Source organism: Lactuca saligna, chromosome 5 (assembly GCF_052625555.1).
Source record: "Lactuca saligna cultivar CGN05327 chromosome 5, ASM5262555v1, whole genome shotgun sequence".
NCBI classification, from domain to species: Eukaryota; Viridiplantae; Streptophyta; class Magnoliopsida; order Asterales; family Asteraceae; genus Lactuca; species Lactuca saligna.
Window position 1 is genome coordinate 155,323,790 of NC_136421.1, and position 14,203 is coordinate 155,337,992.

Consider the following 14,203-nt stretch of genomic DNA (forward strand, 5'->3'; position numbering starts at 1 on the left):
CAATCTCAAGTGTGCCCTTCATGTTTTGTGACTGGGATACCGAGGATCAGAAAACAAGGTGTGAAGTGACCATGCAAAGTACTTAGTACCCTTAATGTTTTTCACTTAATCGTTGTGCCGGTAAACCACATACGCCCCTTCCTACCTTATGAAAAACCTTAAGTCACCCTTTACCTACCTTATTAAGTCCAAGTTAGTGTGCTGGTAAACCACACACGCTCCACCAACGACTTAAACAAGGTGCAAAGTGTAATTTCATGGATTAGCACTTTATTCACATTTTTCCTAAAGTAACTAAGATTGGAAATTTATAAAAGGATTTAGTTACTTTATAATAATCATTATACTTTTAATGAGAATTTTAATTCATTTTCCTACCCATTCAGCTAATGACCCTCCACCAGTCAAGGAAGCGGTGGGTGAGAGTGGACACCCATTAAGCTGCCATTTTATAGGCAACAACCTTATACCCCCCTTATAGACCGGCTTCGTGAATGAGGCCTACTTGTGGTAAAACGACTTGATCTTATACATACATACATACATATATATATATATATATATATATATATATATATATATATATATATATATATATATATGTAATTCAACTTATAATGTTATAAAGTATAAGGGTTGAATTTTAACTTTTAAAATTCTATGGATTGGAACTAAAGTTTACTAGGTGACTTTACGTGTTCCAAAACTTGAGGGCAAGTTTTGTAACTTTACAAAAACCTTTCAATTCATAACTTATGAGTTATTAAAATGAAGACTCTTCATTTTTTTTTGTAACTTATATGTTCCTTTAATGGAATTAATACAAAGTGACTTTTGATTATCCATAACTTGAGGACAAGTTATGGACTCCATTAAAACACATAAAGATCATGAATTAATCATTAAACAAGTAATTGTTGGATTAGTTTCTAAGCCTGTAACCATAATTGGTAAGTACTTGACCTGATTGTGCATGGTCGTTTTGGGTTGCCTTCACCAAAGCAACTTGACTGGAGAAATAATAGAGAAAGAGGTTATTATGATTTATTAATATGTTATAAGAATAATATATTAAAGTAGAAATCATATTTTTTTAATTAATATTGGTCAATAATTAATTAAGAATTAATTTTGTGATCAAATGTAATTAATTAAACTAGAGGAGCTGAATTGTAATTATGTGATAGTTACAAAATAGGGTAAGGATTATCCTAAGGATAGGTTGGACGAATTTAAGGTGATAAGGCCTTAGAATTTGTTCATGATAAGGATTCAAGGCTTATCTTGTGGGTTGCTTGGTGGGTAAGCAACTAGATAAGGATAAGGACTGAAACCCTATCTCTACACCTATATAAACACCCCTTTGGCTCATGATTTCGTCCATACCTTCCCAAGACTTCTTAGGGACGAATTTTATACCTCTCCTTCTCTCTCTATATCTTCTCCAATTTCTTGTGGTGTTTGTGAGCCATTAGGGGCACTACACTTGTGGTGCTTGCTTTCAAGACTTAGGGTTTGAAGATTCAAGTTGTTATTACAATATAACAACAAGAGGTATGTAATCTAACTTTCTTGGTTAATTTCAAAAATAGCAATCATCTTTAGGGTTTTAGTATGTGTTCATAATGTTGTATATTAATAGTGAAAACATAGATCCAATGCTACGGTTGCATGTACACATAGGATTGTTTGTATAAAACCCATCAGTGGTATCAGAGCCATTGGTTATTTTGTTTTCAATTAGTTATTCAATTGTATGAACTTGACAAATTAGGGTTTATTGCCAATAAACCCTAGGAGGCTATAATTTTCGATATTAGGGTTTACAAACCCTAATTTGGAACAGTTTGAATGATCTTCAAATCCTTTCCTTAAACCCCTTAAATTTCGAAATGTAGGGTTTGTTTTAATCCCTTGATTTTTGAAATTAGCCTCCTCCCCAAGATAAGATCCTAAATCTTAAGGATTTAGATTATCCCATATCATGTAATTATCTTCTAATTGTTATATATGGTAATTATAGATTTTGCATTATCCTAACCATAATTTCAAAATCTAGAGAGATAATTAAGGGATTAGGATATCTTAAATGTATAAATGGTAATTATCCTCATGATTTAGATAATCCCTTATGATTTAATAATTAAATTAATAGCCTAATTCAAGATAATTATTAAATCAAGAGTTTTAATATTTAAAATTTTAATTTACATGTCATAAATTCGAAAATTTTTAAAAGAAATTAAAACTAAATTGTTTTGAAAAGTTTGAAAACTTATCCTCAAGTTTTGGAATTTAAATTTTTGATTAAAAGTTTAATTTTGATGCATATTTAAATTCTAAATCCTAATGTTTTGAAATGTTTCAAAACTTTCCCTCAAGTTTTGGAATTTAAAAGTTGATTAAAAGTTTAATTTAGGAATGTTAAATTTTAAAACCCTAGTATTGTTTTGAAAAAAATTCAAGTCACACCCTTATGGTTTTATTAATTAATTAAGGTGTATAATTAAAAGAAGTTTAAAAGTTTTCGTTTACAATTAAAAGTATAATTGTTATATTTGACCACCTAGTATTTTAAAGTGTAAAACACACCCTATACTATATATAACATTAAAAGTCTAACATTGTATAAATGTATAAGTAAAGTCAGTCTTACCGTTAGTAGGCCTCATTCACGAAGCTGGTCTATAAGGGGTGTTTAAGGAAATTGCCTATAAAATGGCGATTGAATGGGTATCCACTCTTACCCACCGCACTCTTGACTAATGGAGGGTCGTTAGCCGAACGGGTAGGATAGGACAAAACTTTCCATTATAAGTATAATGAAGTATACAAGTAACTAAATGTTTTACAAATTCCCAATCTTAGTTACTTAGGCAAAAGTGAATTGATGCAATTCCATGAAATTACACTTTGTGCCCTTGCGAAGACGTTAGTGGAGTGTGTGTGGTTTATCGACACACTAAATGGTTCTAAGCAAAGGTAGCAAAGGGTGACTCAATGTTTGTCATAGTTCGGTGGAGCGTGTGTGGTTTACCTGCACATCGAATAGGTGACTATAACATGTGAGGGCACCATGTAAGTTTGCATGGTTATTCACACCTGCTTTGTGATCCTCGGCATCCCAATCACAAACAAGAGGGGCATATCGAGATTTAAACATGCCATTGAAAGTTCAATGAATCTCAAAGGATCTAGGAGTTTTCATAGATTTAAAACTTAAATTTCTTTTTCGTTTTTTGTGGTAGAAATTAGTGAATCGTCATTCACTTACCTTCAAATATTCTGCAATTAGGGTTACAACATCCCTCTCCCGAGTTGTGGAATATTGTGTTGGGTCCTAGCCTTAATATCTCATTTGAGTGATTTATTAAGGACTCAATCAATCAACTAACTTGAATTTGTTTTCTCCCATTTTGTACATGTCAAAGTACGACAGCTATGGTCTTCCCAAATCCCGTGGAACAAGCTTTCCACATGAAGATGATATTCCACGATTCGATCGAGGAACAAGAAATCATGCTTCACTTCCTCCACCTCCTCCAATTATTCTCCCTAACCCACAAGATCGAAGAATTGAAAGGTTCAATGTCACTAAAGCCCTATTGGAAATGAAACATGAAGATGGTAGACCCGTGTGTCCTCACATTCTAGGAATGAAATCATACATCGATAGGTTGATAATGTTGGGTGCGTTATTCCCGGATAAGTTGGCTGTGAACTGGGATCTGAAGTCACTTCCTGAATCATATAATGAGTTCAAAAGAAAGTATTATATGATGGATCATGACGAAAATCTCATTGACCTAACTTACATGCTCATTGCTGCTGAATCAGAAATGATTTAGCAAAGCAATGGAGCATATTTGTTGGGAAATTCAACCAACCATGCTTCCGTGGATGCTCTAGGAGAGGCCACATGTTTCTGCTGCCAAGGGAAAGGGAAATGGATACGAAGCTGCCCAAAGGAACTGAAGAATCTAAGAGATGGAAGAGTCAAGAAGTGTGGCTCTACTTCAGGTACAAAATCCACTATCTAACTCCATTAAATTCCTATTATTTATACATGATGTGATAGGATTACATTTGCATATTTTGCAGGATCAAAGAAAAGAAAGGAAGGTTGATGGAATAGCAAGATGAGTCTGAACACGAACAAATGGATTACGATCACATGGATTCGAAGATCAGATTTTGAGCTTAGGAAGTTGTGATAGATTTGTTAGGAGTATTTGAATAAATAGTTTTTCATTTGAGTTTTGCATTGTAAGGACATGTTTTCCGTTGCTTTGATGAATAAAATAAATTTTGGATTTTGTCTTATTTGATTACCCTTGCAATGGCATATATGAAAAATTGATGTTTGTGTACTTCTCCTATTAGCAATATGGATTTGATTCTTAATTAGGTTACTTGTGGAAGTGTTGAAAGTTTACCAAATAGGGAGAGTTTCTCATAGCCCATGGTTCAAGTGGAGAGGAACTTGGAATTGTGCAACAAGTATTGCATGATGAATGAAAACTACCACATTTGGGAAATTTAGACTAGTAGTTGATAAAGTGTCAAGTGAAGGACTATGAGATCAAGTACATAAAGTTGTGTGTTGATCAAGTCCACCACAAGAGTGACAAGATATTCATTATGATTTACTAAAGGTTTAGTAAATATGGTTACACTTATAAGATTAAGTATAATTGATTAAAAGAGTTTCAATCAATAGCAGAACGAATAAGAAGAATCAAGTAGGCAGAAAGATAAAAGTTTATCTATTCTAAGAAGAAGGGAGAGTACCTTTTATTGTATTTTATGATATGACTTAATGATTAAGAACCATATCTCAAGTTGATCCTCTAAGTGATTCTTAGTGCAATTTGTATGTCTAAGAAGAGGAAATGAGAATGGTTAAATCAAGAAGTCAATCAAACTTCGTTCCAATGTCAAGTCTTAGAGTTATACTCCAAGATTGTGAATTAGGTGAAAAGTCTTAAGAAGGTTTATAGCTTTCATCAAATGTGGAACTTGGAAAAAGTTTTTCTTGTTCTCGCACGTTTGAAATTGGTAAGTTGTGATGTCTTGGATAAGACGAAGACCAACTAGGACCAATTATGTGAAAAGTTTTGTCTTGATAAAGGTTGCACTAACTCATGAATATTTGTTTCTTAACAAGGGAATCTTATATGTCAAGGAGTCATTGGGAGTCTCAATTGTCTTGAAAGGTTTGAAGAAGAAATCAAGAATAAACCTTATCGGTCAACACTATCACACGACTTGAGGTTCACAACCTATAGTGTTGAGATTGTTTTGTTTCTGTGCCATTCCAAGTAGAGTTAATTATACATGTGAGTTCTATGAGTTCTCAATGGATTGTATAGGGGCAAGGCACCTTGTTCAATGGAAAGTACATTGAAACGAAGGGGTGAGCTGCTAAATAACTTGGAAGCAATGGTGGGACCCTTGATGGCAAGAAATTAAGAAGAGCAAGTTCTATCCATAAGAGTTTGGATTTGTCATTGACATTATCTTATGATTATGGTTATGACAAATTCACATGGATGAGAATGAATACACCACAAAAAAAAATCTAAGTGTCATAAGGTTTCTTTCATTCATAAGAATGATTGTAAGGAAACACTTTCATCAAGAGAGATTTTGAAGATGGTATCATGTGATTTGGTTTCCTCAAATTCAACTTTGATTACGGCATACCTCTTAATAGTTTGAATTATGAGAAATGGCAAATAGGTGTGAACATCTTAGACTTATTGATATGAGTCTTAGAATCGTTTAGACATATACATATGAGCTATCCAAGGAAAGGTGTATGAGTTTAAGAAGCTTAGATAGAGTCTTATAGAAGCATCTAGTATTAGAAATATGAACTTGAGAAATTGTTTTCTTAAAGTTCAGCTGATTTCTGAATACATGTCAAAGCTAGTGAGAGCATAAGTGTTATGCTGGTAAAGAAATAATCATCATGTAAGTGGGAGCATGATTATTATGGTAAGTATTGCAAGTTAGCAATATTAATTATAGAAAAACAAGTGTTGAACTTTGCAATGTCGTAAGGGTTGAAAAAATGGTTTGCTATAATTAAGGGAGAGAATATTATACTTCGTTTCAAGATCTAAAGCTTAGATTAAGAAATTTTAATAAATTTAGTCAAAGGACACATAGTGTGTTCTTAAAATTTTGATTATGATTATGGTATCCCTCTTCATAGTTCAAATTGTAAGAACGTGACACATAAAACGTTATGGCAGAAGATTGATAGAGTATCGTATCTTCATGAAAGACATTATGCATCGTGTCCCATACGCTTCGGGTATAGGATCGATTGCAAATGCTATAATATTTGACCATTCTAAATTTTTCCAAATGTCTAGTGCATTAAGAGGGAAAAATGACAAGAATCAGTTTTGACTAAGATAATTAAACAACTATCAAAGAACGATCCAAATCTCGCTGAGGATTGGTTGCTTGTGAGTAGTTGGAAGTATGGCATTGAATGGAACATATCAACATCATTATAAATAGATAAGATTCTATTAAGAATGAGTTGTCATAAAGTAAATATGGAAATGTTTCCAAAATTGGGAGTTGGAAATTAAGAATTTATGTCTAGATTAGAAAATTTTTATGCAAAAGGATGTTCAAGGAATGTACTTTGAGTGAGAGACATCACATCTATAGAATAGTTCTGTAACTATTTTGATAGAGTACCTTGTGATTTCGATGGCCGAGTCTTTGTGATTTTGTGCTGTAACTTCACAAGAGGATCATTGCATAAAATATTAGAATTTGAACTATTCTATAAGTGACAAGAATTTGATATTCTTGTGCTTATGATAAAGAATTGGGATTTGTGAAATGAGAATGATTGAAAATGTGTTCACTTGATCTATTTCACAAAGTAGTAGACCATTGAAAACCAAAATGTGCATTCTTGGAGCATGGGACAATTGTGGTTATAATTCAAGTTATAAAGTTGATTATCTGAAACGTTAAACAATAGATAATGAGTAATCAATATGGTGATTAAATAAAGGTGTTTTATTTATATTCAAGGGTTGGGACCATATAGGATTAGTATTACCTTTGTGTTTCACTTTGCATGTTTTGACTTCCAGAATAATTGAGTTTATTAAGAATAATCGAATTATTCAAACAGACCACAGTCAGTCATACATTGGAAGTAAGTATGAATAAAGACTGTCATGAATTGGTTTGTAGATTGTCTAGACCGTATTGGACATAGCAAAGGTTTGCTACAAAGTTCATGAGTGCTTATGAATATGATTATGAGCATTGGATTAAACCCACGTTCACTTGGATCGCTTCATGAATTTTATCACGAGCGATTGGTGAGACGATAATATCTTGTATTTTTGAAACCGAGATGTGTGAGTTGTATCTTGCGAATCGGTTGCACATTGATAATATGTAAATGCACCGGTAACTCGGTGTCATAAAACTTATTGTTGTTTGTGATTTGGTGAGTGAGTGCAAGCAAACATTGAGTCGAAGTTTATCCATTCCTTTTACCCAAAGTGGGATAAAAGCGATATCTGTAGGCCTCTCGATGATTTAGTGATGACAAACGTAAATGCTCGGCCGGGATAGGGCTGATTTGATTTGTTCAATTAGTCAGTCGACGTAAATCGGAAATCAAGAAACAACACATAGACTGAGAGAATGATTTTAATCCATGTCTCGTGTCTATACGATATCTAGAATGGAGGAATATACGATCCCTTATTTTAAGGACATGTTATTAATAAGATCAGAGTTTGACAGCATCTTTGAGAGCTACGATTGCAAATCAAGGTGTACTTACATTTGTAGTTACTAGACTTATTCAAGTGGGAGACTGTTGGATTAGTGTCTAAGCCTATAACCATAATTGGTAAGTACTTGACCCGATTGTGCATGGTCTTTTTGGGTTGCCTTCACCAAAGCAACTTGATTGGAGAAATAATAGAGAAAGAGGTTATTATGATTTATTAATATGTTATAAGAATAATATATTAAAGTAGAAATCATATTTGTTTAATTAATATTGGTCAATAATTAATTAAGAATTAATTTTGTGATCAAATGTAATTAATTAAACTAGAGGGGCTGAATTGTAATTATGTGATAGTTACAAAATAGGGTAAAGATTATCCTAAGGATAGGTTGGACGAATTTAAGGTGATAAGGCCTTAGAATTTGTTCATGATAAGGATTCAAGGCTTATCTTGTGGGTTGCTTAGTGGGCAAGCAACTAGATAAGGATAAGGAATGAAACCCTATCTCTACACCTATATAAACACTCCTTTGGCTCATGATTTCGTCCATACCTTCCCAAGACTTCTTAGGGACGAATTTTATACCTCTCCTTCTCTCTTTATATCTTCTCAAATTGCTTGTGGTGTTTGTGAGCCATTAGAGGCACTACACTTGTGGTGCTTGCTTTCAAGACTTAGGGTTTGAAGATTCAAGTTGTTATTACAATATAACAACAAGAGGTATGTAATCTAACTTTCTTGGTTAATTTCGAAAATAGAAATCATCTTTAGGGTTTTATTATGTGTTCATAATGTTGTATATCTAATAGTGAAAACATAGATCCAATGCTAGGGTTGCATGTACACATAGGATTGTTTGTATAAAACCCATCAGTAATTCCTATGATCTTTCAAGAACTCATAAGAACATGAATATTCATATCAAAATTTCAAAAGCATATGAACACATATATCATGTAATTTTGATATTAGCCATTGTAAATTGATTAGAACAATCATTACACCATCTAAGGGTCTTACCCTTGGTACCCTTCGAAGGGTTCTTCCTCTTCTTCCCTCTACCATTCCCGATTTCCAAGACAGGTGCGGAGTTTGGAGTAGGAGTAGGATTGGTATCAACTGACTTACCCTATAGACCACTTTCGGCGGTCTTCAAGAGTCCTTGAAATTTGCTAAGGGTGACTTCTTCCTTGTTCATGTGATATTTCATGCGGAATTCATAACACGATGGTAAGGAGTACAAAATTATATCTATTGCTAATTCCTTAGGGAAGTTCACATTAAGTTTCATTAAACGATCCACATACCTTTTCATTTTCTACATGTGGCCCGTGATGGGTTCACTATCCTTCATTCGGGTTGTAATCATGGAGGAGATGATTTCATAACGCTCTTGACGAGTACTTTGATGGTAGTGGTCCATCAAATCCTGGTGCATCTCAAAAGGATAGTAGTCCTCATTGGACTTTTGGAGCTCGGCTGTCATGGTGGCCATCATTGATCATGCCACTTTGGTAGAATATCTTTCATGTACCTCATATTCAGCAAGCTCTTCAGGAGTAGCAGTTTGCTCGTGTACCTTAGACTCCTTGTCGAGAACGTATTCTTTGTTCTCATACCGAGTGACCATCCTTATGTTTTTTTATCCAATCTGTAAATTTAGATCCATCAAAGATGACTCTCCTACAAAGGTTCATGAGAGAGAAGGAGCTGGTGGGGTTCGAGCCAGAAGCAAAATTATTGGAAGACATCTGAAAAGAAGAAAATAGGTTTAGTTTAGATATAGAGATAGTCCTTAATAAAACACCCAAATGTAATATTAAGGCTAGGATTCAATCACAATATATTATAGCTTAGAATAGGAATGTCGTAATCCTAGCTATAACATATTTGAAAGGTATTTGAATGAGGATTCATCAATTTCCACCTTGAAAAATGAAATATGGTTATTAGGTTTTTATTTGGTTTTAGAAACTCCTAAATTCTTTGAGATTCATTAAACTTTTCAATGGCATGTTTCAATCTCGAGTGTGCCCTTCATGTTTTGTGACTGGGATACCGAGGATCACAAAACAAGGTGTGAAGTAACCATGCAAATTACTTAGTACCCTTAATGTTTTTCACTTAATCGTTGTGTCGATAAACCACACGCGCCCCTTCCGACCTCATGAAAAACCTTAAGTCACCCTTTGCCTACCTTGTTAAGTCCAAGTTATTGTGCTGGTAAACCACACACGCTCCACCAACAACTTAAACAAGGTGCAAAGTGTAATATCATGGATTAGCACCTTATTCACATTTTCCCTAAAGTAACTAAGATTTAGAATTTATAAAAGGATTTAGTTACTTTATAATAATCATTATACTTTTAATGAGAATTTTAACTCATTGTCCTACCCGTTCGGCTAATGACCCTCCACCAGTCAAGGAAGCAGTGGGTGAGAGTGGACACCCATTAAGCTGCCATTTTATAGGCAACAACATTGTACCCCCCTTATAGACCGGCTTCGTGAATGACGCCTACTTGCAATAAAACGACTTGATCTTATATATATATATATATATATATATATATATATATATATATATATATATATATATATATTGTTATTAAACTTATAATGTTATAAAGTATAAGGGTTGAATTTTAACTTTTAAAATTCTAAGGATTGGAACTAAAGTTTACCAGGTGACTTTACATGTTCCAAAACTTGAGGGCAAGTTTTGTAACTTTACAAAAACCTTTCAATTCATAGCTTATGAGTTATTAAAATGAAGACTCTTCATTTTTTTGTAACTTATATGTTCCTTTAATGGAATTAATACAAAGTGACTTTTGGTTATCCATAACTTGAGGACAAGTTATGGATTCCATTAAAACACATAAAGATCATGAATTAATCATTAAACAAGTAATTCCTATTATCTATCAAGAACTCATAAGAACATGAATATTCATATCAAAATTTCAAGAGCATATGAACACATATAATCATGTAACTTTGATATTAGCCATTGTAAATTGATTAGAACAATCACTACACCATCTAAAATAAATTTTATAACACCAAACAGTTTAGGTTAATGTTTCTAGTCCATTTCCAGCAGCACAAATCGAATTTCTGCATTCTGCATGGACAACTCATCGAGTGCACAAACTAACTCGCCGAGTTGGTTGCATTTTCACTTGGACTCGTCGAGTCCTCCCCATGGACTCGTCGAGTTCCCTGTGCAGACAGAAAAAATTCGATTTTCAACACTATTTCGCATCAAGTATTCACAAGCAAGCCTAGGCTCTCATACCACTGATGGGTTTTGAGCATTCTAACACCCCTAAGTGTACATGCAACCCTAGAAAATCTTGGATCTATGTTTGTCTAAAATACATGAAAAATATGATTACCAAGGTTCATAAACCTATCTAGCATACATGGGGAACTTTTAATCTAAAAGATGGCTAGAATTACATACCATGTAGTTGATTTGATTCCTTGAAAACCTTGAGAGCCAAACACCCCAAGTCTGATGCCTCAAATGCTTCACACAACACCAAATGCTTTGGAATAACTTTTGAGAGAATGTATAACACTCAAAATCGGCCTAGCCCTCTCCTTTTTCTTAGTGTAGCCGATTTTTAATGGATAACATGTTCCTTATATAGTGTGTCACATCTAGGGTTACACCATGTAAACCCTAATGTAACATGACTCTTTATTTCCATGACCCATGGGTTTGTAACTCCCATGGAGCATCTTATGGGTTTTACCCAACTTGATAATCCATGGAGCCTTTTAGCCCACTATATAAGTTATGGATGATTTACATAATCAACCCATATATTTAATTAGTTATCTTTTGATCACTTAATTAATTCCAAATTAATCTTTGATCAATACTAATTAAATAATACTATTAATATATTAGAACTTATAATATATTAATAAACCATAAGTGTTATTTCTCTCATTTAGTTTATCCAAATGCATGATGCCATGTAACCCAAATGGACCATGTCGGGTCGGGTCAAGTACATCGGAGATATAGTTATGGACTTAGAAACCTTATCAATCACATAGTGACATGATTCTGGATTGAGATGATTCTTTATTGGAATTTATGTTCATATGGAAATATGGATATGTTTCCATAATTAGGTTTGACTATTAATTCTACATGTGAGTTGGAAAGTTTAATGCAAGAGAAGTGTTCAAGGAGTGTACCTTGAGTTTGGACCTTCATTATCATGGAATTGTTTCTAGTAACAATGTTCCAACGGAACATTCTGTAATATCGTTGCCTCAGTCTCTATGACTTTGAAGCCTCGAAATGACAAATGGTCATTTCTTGTAATGTTGGAATTCCAATACAAGACAATGAAAAGAATTTGGAATTGTGAAATTAACATCATTGGAATGGTGTCCATTCGATCTATTCACAAAGGAAGAACCATAAAGGGGCATAGTATGCATGTTCATAACATGAAGTAACTGATGTAAATTAATTCAAGTGGTTAGTTGATTACTCGGAACATTATACAATGAATAAAGTCATAATTATGATGGTGATTAAATAGCAAATATTATTTATATTCAATAGGGTTCAGACCATTGTTAATTAGTTTATTATTGTTTCGCTTTTCCTTTTTACTTCCTGAATAATTTGATTATTCGGAATTCCACATTGGCTCATACTTTTGGAAGTACGTAGTGAAATTAGACTATCATGAATTGGATTGTAGTTTGTCTAAGGAGTTTAGACATAGCAATTGTGTTGCTAGAATGTTCATGAGTACTTAAAAAATGGAGAATTTGAGTATTGGATAAATGCACGCTCAAAGAATTACTTCATGGATTTTATCACGAGTAATTCTGAGATGATAATATCTTATATTCTTGAAATGGAGATATATAAGTTGTAATTTACAAGTCAGTTGTGCATTGATGTTATATAAACGCATCAGTAACATGATGCCATAAACGTAGTGTCATGTATGATTTCGTGAGTATAAGATAGAAGAATATGAGTCAAAATTTATTTGTTGCTTTTTCCTTAACAGGAAAAGCGATATCTTTGGGACCCTCGATGATTTGATGTCGACATCTAAAGTGCTTGGCCAAGCCCGGACTGAATTGATGTGTTCAATTAGTAGTCTGAATTTAGTCGTCATAAATCATGAAATCTAGAAACCGAGAAACAAAATTTTGGACAATAAGATTGATTTTAATACATGTCTCATATCCATATGATATCTAGAATAACGGAGGAAGATTTAATCACTTCTCTAAAGGACAAACACTTGATTAGATCAGAGTTCGACAGTTGCTTTGGAAAGCACCCTTTGCTGGTTGATTTAGAGGTTGTACTTATAATTTAGTTTTAGACTTATGCAAGTAGGAGACTATTGGATTAGGTGTCGAAGCTAATAACTAAATTAGTATAATCTTGAGTTATTAGCAAAGTCCTTTTGGGTTCCCGCAAACCTAGTAATTGACTGGATTGCTTTTTGGAGAGAGAGAATGGTTTCCTAATTTATTATATGATTAATAAATTAATTAGAAATAAAAATAAATAATTTATTACTATATTATGACAATAATATATTAACTAGAAATAGTATTGTTTAATTAAGAATTAATCAGAAATTAACTGAAACTAATTTTAGGATTAATTGGATTAAATAAATATGGAAGGACTAAAGGTGAAAATGTTCAAAAGTTAAATATTGACCAATTCTAGAACTTCCCATTAAGTGGCGACGACTTTTAGATGGTTAAGCAGCTTTTCTTGGACATTAAGGAAGCCTAAGAATCCTTAGGGAGCAAGAAAAGGTATAAGGGCTTATCTAAGGAAACATGCCTTATCCTTAGCCTCCCTATCACCTATATAAACCAATTGGGATATGAATTTAGAAATTCACCTCATTCCAAAAATAATTTCAAAAATTCCCTTCCATCTCCTCTCTCCTCTTTAGCCTCCAATTTGCTAGGGTTTAGGTGTGAGCCATTAGAGGCACAAGACTTCTAGTGCTTGCTTTTTGAGGACCTAAAAAGGAAGGAATAATATTATATTTGCAATAATAAACTAAGGTATGTATTTTATAACAACCATTTAGTAATTTCGAAAATAACAATATAATTCTAGGGTTCTTGATATTTAATAGTTGTTTGCAAATCATGGTGAAAACATAGATCGTTTAGGGTTTATGTGAACTTAGGGTTTATGTTTTTCCTCCAACATAAGATTTATGTAACATATAAAACCTATCACCTTCGTTAATATTTGAAAAGTTTCCTCGATATGATGGAGCAATGCTGCTTCGTCATGGATTTTGATGACCAAATCATCGATGTATATCTCGACATTCCTTCCATGTTGGTATTCAAACACTTTTTCCAAGCGGTAGTAAGTTGCCCCGA